We start from the raw sequence: 6,819 nt of genomic DNA, 5'->3' as shown, positions 1-6,819 counted from the left end.
TTTTTTTGAGATGGAGTTTCACTCTTGTTACCCAGGCTGGAGTGCAATGGTGCAATCACGGCTCACTGCAACCTCCGCCTCCTGGGTTCAAGCAATTCTCCTGAGTAGCTCAAGCCTCAGCCTCCTGAGTAGCTGGGACTACAGGCTGTGCCACCATGCCCAGCCAATTTTTGTATTTTTAGTAGAGATGGGGCTTCACCATGTTGACCAGGATGATCTCGATCTCGACCTCTGACCCACCTGCCTTGGCCTCCCAAAGTGCTGGGATTCTAGGCGTGAGCCACCGCACCCAGTCTTGGCTCAACTTTTATATAACAAAGTTGTGACTTTTCAGTTGCTATGGACTCCCCAGGTTGAAGGTTATGTAATCTGAGCATGCCCAGATGAAGCAAGCATGCAATGATAGAGGGAATCTAAGTGCTCAGATCAAGGAGCAGAGACTGAACTAAGTGGACACCACTTAGTTTGATCTAGGATACAATCAGAGAAAACTCTGGCATCACCCCATGCCGGGATCCAGTCAGATCATGCCTTCTGGTATCACCTCACTGCAAGATCCAATCAGATCCAACCTCATTACCCTATGCTTTTAAAACATGACCCAAGCCCCTGCTTGGGGAGACAGAGTTGAGCATTTCCTCCTGTTTATTTGCCAGTTGACTCACAGTAAAACTGTTCTCAAAAACCAGTACCATAGTACTGGCCTCTATGCACATCAGGCAGTAACAAAATGAAAAATTCAACATGGCAGCTGGCTTACCCCGGGGCAAGCAGAGGGAAAAAAAAAAGGATAACCTAATGTATTAGTTTTCTATTACAGTAATAAATTACCACAAGCTTAGTGGCTTTGAAACCACCTTTGCAAAAATTATGAGTGAGATAAATCTGACATAGAAAAAGTATGATAGTGAAAAAAAGAAATCTGACCTAACTGACTTCATTTTGCTTCCTATCTCCAAGCTGCCCTTGCTCATTTCTGGGCATAAGCCAAACTAACCGTGGGAGGAATTTATAGTTTGAAAGAAGGGTGTCCAATCTTTTGGCTTCCCTGGGTCACATTGGAAGAAGAATTGTCTTGGACCACACATAAAATACACTAACACTAACAATAGCTCGTGAACTTAAAAGAGAGTCCCAAAAAAATCCTCAATATTTTAAGAAAGTTTATGAATTTGTGTTGGACCGCATTCAAAGCTGTTCTGGGCCATATGCAGCCCCGTGGGTCACAGGTTGGACAAGCTTGGCTTAAAACAAAGATGATAGCCCCTTCTCAAAACTAACAGTCTCCTTGTTCAGGGACTAAAACTGCCTTTGAAAAACTAACAGACTAGCTACCAAGTTAAAATTATGGGTTAGATGTCATGTAGCCAGAGGGTACAAGATTTGTAATCTTCCCAATTGCTCCTATAGATAACATCACTATTATAAAATCTAAGATTGATGTTTGATGTATTTTCCAGACCTGCATTCTGATGGGCTATTTGGTCTTGTAACTCCCATTAACATATATGAAGAAACTGGCTTATCTGGTTTTGTAACCCCCGCCCAGAAACCGACTCAGGGCAGGAAGACAGCTTTGACCACCTATGATTTCATCCCTGACCCAACAAATCAGCATTCCCCATTCCCTGATCTCCTGCCCTCCAAACTATCCTTTAAAACCCTAGACTCTGAGCTCTAGGGAAGGCCGATTGGAGCAGTCATTCCTGTCCTTCTTGGCTAACCCTACGATGATTAAACTCTTTCTCTACTGCAATACCACTGTCTCAGAGAATTTTTATCTGTGCAACAGACAAAAAGACCCTGGGGTGGGCTTAAAACAACACAAATTTTTTATTATTATTACTTTAGAAACAGAGTCTCACTCTGTAACCTAGGCTGAGTACAGTGGTGCAATCATAGCTTACTGTAGCCTCAATCTCCTGGGCTCAAGTAGCCCTCCTACCTCAGCCTCCTGAGAACTGGGACTACAAGTATGTGTCACCATGCTTAGCTAATTTTTTAAAAATTTGTGTAGAGACATGGTCTTATTATGTTGCACAGGCTAGTCGTGAACTCCTGGCCTCAAGCAATCTTCCTGCCTTGGCCTCCCAAAGTGTTGGGAATATAGGTGTGAAACACTGCATCCAGCCCAAACTTATCATCTTATATTTCTGTACGTTAGAAGTCTGACACAACCATTACGTTGTAAGGAGACTCAAGAAACCCTATGGAGAGGTCCAGTTCATGAATAACTGAAGCCTTCTGCAGACAACCAGCACTAAATTGCCAGACTTGCAAATGAACCATGCTGGAAGTGGATCTCCCAGCCTCAGTCCAGTCTTCAGATGACTGCAGCCCTGGCTGACATCTTGACTGCAGGTTCATAAGAAATATTGAGTCAGAATCACCAAGCTAAGCCACTGCTGGATTCATTTGTCCCACCGAAATTGTGTGAGATAATAAATATTTATTGTCTTAAACCATTAAGTTTAAAACAATATCTCTCTTAGCAGTAGATAACTAACGCAAGTCTCTTCAGCAAATACTGCTAGAACAGCTGGATAGCCATATGTTAAAAAACAAAACTGGTATATTCATGGAATACAACTTAGCAATAAGAAGGAATGAATATACAACATCATGGAGGAATCTCAAATACATTATGCTCAGCAAAAGAAGTTAAGTAGGAAACAGTCCATCCTGTATGATCTGTTCATATGAAACTGTAGAAAAGATTACTCCAGTCCAGGGTGATGAAAGCAGACCAATGGTTGCCTGGGGCTGGGGTTGGGGTGGGGGTCAGGAGGGTGAGTGGGAGGAGTGAAGATTGGGAAAGGACAAATGGAACTTTCAGGGTATGACAGAAATGTTCTGTATATCGATTGTGGTTATATAAGGGTGTATTTGTTAAAACTAAACTTTACACTTAAAATGAGTTATCATTATTATTATTTGAGACAGGGTCTTGCTCTGACACCCAGGCTGGAGTGCAGCAGTGTGATCTTGGCTCACTGTAACCTCTGCCTCCCAGGTTTAGGCGATTTTTCCACCTCAGTCTCCTGAGTAGCTGGGATTACAGGCATATGCTATGACATCCGGATAATTTTTGTATTTGTATTTTTATTTTTTAAATTTGTTTATTTTTGAGACAGTCGCACTGTGTCACCCAGGCTAGAGTGCAGTGGTGGGATCTCGACTCACTGCAACTTCTGCCTCCTGAGCTCAAGTGATTCTTGTACCTCAGCCTCCCCAGTAGCTAGAATTATAGTCGCTCACCACCATACCCGCTAATTTTTTATTTTTAGTAGAGAAGGTTTACGCCATGTTGGCCAGGCTGGTCTCCAACTCCTGACCTCAGGTGATCCACCTGCCTCAGCCTCCCAAAGTGCTGGGATTACAGGTATGAGCCACTGCGCCTGCCCAATATTTGTATTTTTAGTAGAGACGGGATTTCTCCATGTTGGCCAGGCAGGTCTCAAATTCCTGATGTCAAGTGATCCATCTGCCTCAGCATCCCAAAGTGCTGGGATTACAGGCATGAGCCACCATGCTTGGCCTTTTTTCTTCTTTTCTTTTGAGATGGTCAGTCGCTGTCACTCAGGCTGGAGTGCAGTGGCCCAATCACAGCTCACTGCAGCCTTGATCTCAGCCTTTCATGTAGCTAGGACTACAGGCACATGCCACCATGCCCAGCTAATTTTTTAAGATTTTGTAGACACAAGGTCTTGCATTCAATGTAATTTAATATTTAATAATGCCTGTGTTTAGCAACAGCTGGCAAAATTGCAAAAACTTAATAATCCACTCTGACGAGCCAGTTAGAGCCAGCTCCAGCACAATGTCGGAGAGTCTGTAGTTTACCTGACTGGACCCAACAAGCCCAACCTGGAATTCAAGCTCACCACACCAGTATTTTCCAAATTTGCCTGATGATGATAATTATGAAACTACTGATTCCCACGCCAGGTGTGGTGGCTCATGCCTGTAATCCCAGCACTTTAGGAGGCCAAGACAGAGCATATTGCTTGAACCCAGGAGTTCGAGACCAGCCTGGGCAACATGGTGAAATCCCATCTCTACAAAAAATACAAAAATTAGCCAGGTATGCAATGTGAATCTGTAGTCCAGTCCCAGCTACTGGTGGAGAATGGGGGAGGTGAGGGAATAGGGGCAGGTGGCTGAGGCAGGAAGATCACTTGAGTCCGAGAGGTCAAGGCTTCAGTAAGCTATGATTGCACCACTGCACCCCAGCTTGGGTGACAGAGTGATACTCTGTCTTCAAAAAAAATAATTATTATTATTTCCAGACCTTCTTGGGATATTCTGATTCTGAAGGTCTAATGCAAGGTGATTTTTCTCAGTCTGAAAAACTCTGATACTAGTCTCCACTCCCACCAAATCTGGGACTGAAGGGAGGGAGTCGGGTATAAACACGGTGCCCTAGAAGAAAGGTCGTGAGATTGAGTCCTTTGGGGAGAAATTGCTGCAAAATTTGAAATGCATTTTTTTGCTCTCCAAAATAATTCCCAGCTCCAACATTCATTGACTCTACAGTTCTTTCCTGCTCATCTCCCTGAATTCTGTCTTAGCAAAGAAAACTTTCCAGAAAGAGCCAAGAGGAAATCATTAGGCCCAGCAATCTGACATGATCACAGACGCTTGCATATCATTAGACTATTTAGAAACATGCTCTAAAGTTCTGAGGTTGCCATTCTGCAGTGTTATTTTGATACCCTGACAAGATATTTTTAGAGCACATGAAGCCCAAATTAAAACATTGCTACAGGGAAAAAAAAGTGAAATCCAACCAGGGGTCTAATAAATGGAAAACTACAGTAAATATCAGAAAAGAGTGAAGAAAACAATACAAAACAGTTTTGAGAACTATTTTTGGAGAAGCAGGAGTTGGAGAGCTGCTCATGACCTACGCGCAGAGATGTGTCTGTATCCTGCCGGTGGGGGAGGGAAAAGCCTTATCCCTGTGTTATAGAACTGAACTGGGGTCCACTCACCTAGCCCAGCAAAAAGAATGCTGATGTCAGGACAGCAGTGAAACAAAGTGAGGACTTTATTGCGAGGTGCCAAGCAAGGAGAGTTGGAAGCTCATGCTTTAAGACCTGACCTCCCAGATGGCTTACAGGTAAGGGGTTTTAAAGGCAGACAGACGGATGTTATAGGCAAAGTCATAAATCAGTATAAGGAGGCTATATGTTACTTTGCTTTAAAAAGGAAGGGAGGACAGGTGGACTCAAAAAATTTTTGATTTCTGATTGGTTAAGAAGGCAAAGTGTTTGTCTAAAACTTTGGGATCAGCAGAAAAGAATGTTACCTCTGGTTCATGAGTGTGACCTTCTCCAGGACCTTCAGGAAGAGATTTTAAACAAAGAATGGGTGGTTGAAGTTCAGTTCTCTGTTCCCCCTTATCTGAGGTCTCTGTGCCAGCAGAGCTGGATGGGGGTCTGGGTTTCTGAAAAACAACTCAGGGACATATATTAAGATGTTATCGGCCAGGCACAGTGGCTCATGCTTGTAATCCCAGCACTTTGGGAGGCCAAGGTGGGCAGATCACTTGAGGTGAGGAGTTCGAGATCAGCCTGGCTAACATGGCAAAACCTCATCTCTACTAAAAATACAAAAATTAGCCAAGCATGGTGGTGTGTGCCTGTATTACCAGCTACTTGGGTGGCTGAGGCAGGAGAATCACTTGAACCTGAGAGGCAGAGGTTATAGTGAGCTGAGATCATGCCACTGCACTCTGGCTGGGGTGACAGAGCAAGACAAGATGTTATCTTTAGTTTCTATAGGGAATAAAATATCTCCTGACTCTAACTTCCTTCGTTATTATTTTAAACTACTATTACCCTTTTGTTCATCAAGTTGTTCATCTACTTCTACGGGCTAGCTAGGTGCCTCCTGGAATTTCCCTTGAAGGAACTCCAGATTTTTCTTTGTCTTTTCTTTTTTTTTCTTTTGAGATGGAGTCTTGCTCTGTCCCCCAGGCTGGAGTGCAGTGGTGCAATCTTGGCTTACGGCAACCTCCTCCTTCTGGGTTCAAGCAATAATTCTCCTGCCTCAGCCTCCTGAGTAGCTGGGATTACAGGAATAAATTTAAAACAAAGAATGGGTGATTGGAGTTCATTTCTCTGTGTATAGTCCTCTAGAAAAAAAAATACATTTTTCTTTGTTTTCATGCCTGGGGAGGAGGGTGACCAGCAGGTCCCTAAGAAGGGTCCTTGCTCAGTCTCACCTGCAGCCTGTCTTGGCAGGTCCTGATGCCTGGTATTCGTACAAGAGAAGACTCCTGTCTACTGGTAAGGGTTGGATGTAGGCTGCTGGCAGTGAAGACAGGACTTCACTGTACACCGTCAAAGATCTTACTGGCCTTCTGTTTACTCCCTGGTTCCTTGGCTTGGGCCTGGAATATGGGTAGGTGGGCTTTAAGCCCCCTTGCCTTCTTCGTCTGCCTTTTTTCTCTCAAGACCAGCCCTGTTTCTGGTGTTTGTCATAGTGTTTCCATTTGAAGGCTTCCATGGGTTAAACATCCATCTAACCTCCAAAATCACTGCTGAGAAGGTCCAAATGCTTAGGTTATCCTTGTTAGATCCTTAGTTCCTAACATCTTTGGGGCGAGATCTCTTTGATGAGTCTTTGCATACAATTCACTGGATAGCGCTTCAAGAGTTTCTTAATCACCTTGGTGGATTAAGACAGTGTCTTAGGGCCGGGCGCGGTGGCTCAAGCCTGTAATCCCAGCACTTTGGGAGGCCGAGGCGGGTGGATCACGAGGTCAAGAGATCGAGACCATCCTGGTCAACATGGTGAAACGCCGTCTCTACT

This window comes from Cebus imitator, unplaced genomic scaffold (genome assembly GCF_001604975.1).
Source record: "Cebus imitator isolate Cc_AM_T3 unplaced genomic scaffold, Cebus_imitator-1.0 Scaffold121, whole genome shotgun sequence".
Lineage (NCBI taxonomy): Eukaryota > Metazoa > Chordata > Mammalia > Primates > Cebidae > Cebus > Cebus imitator.
This window is presented reverse-complemented; position numbering follows the sequence as displayed.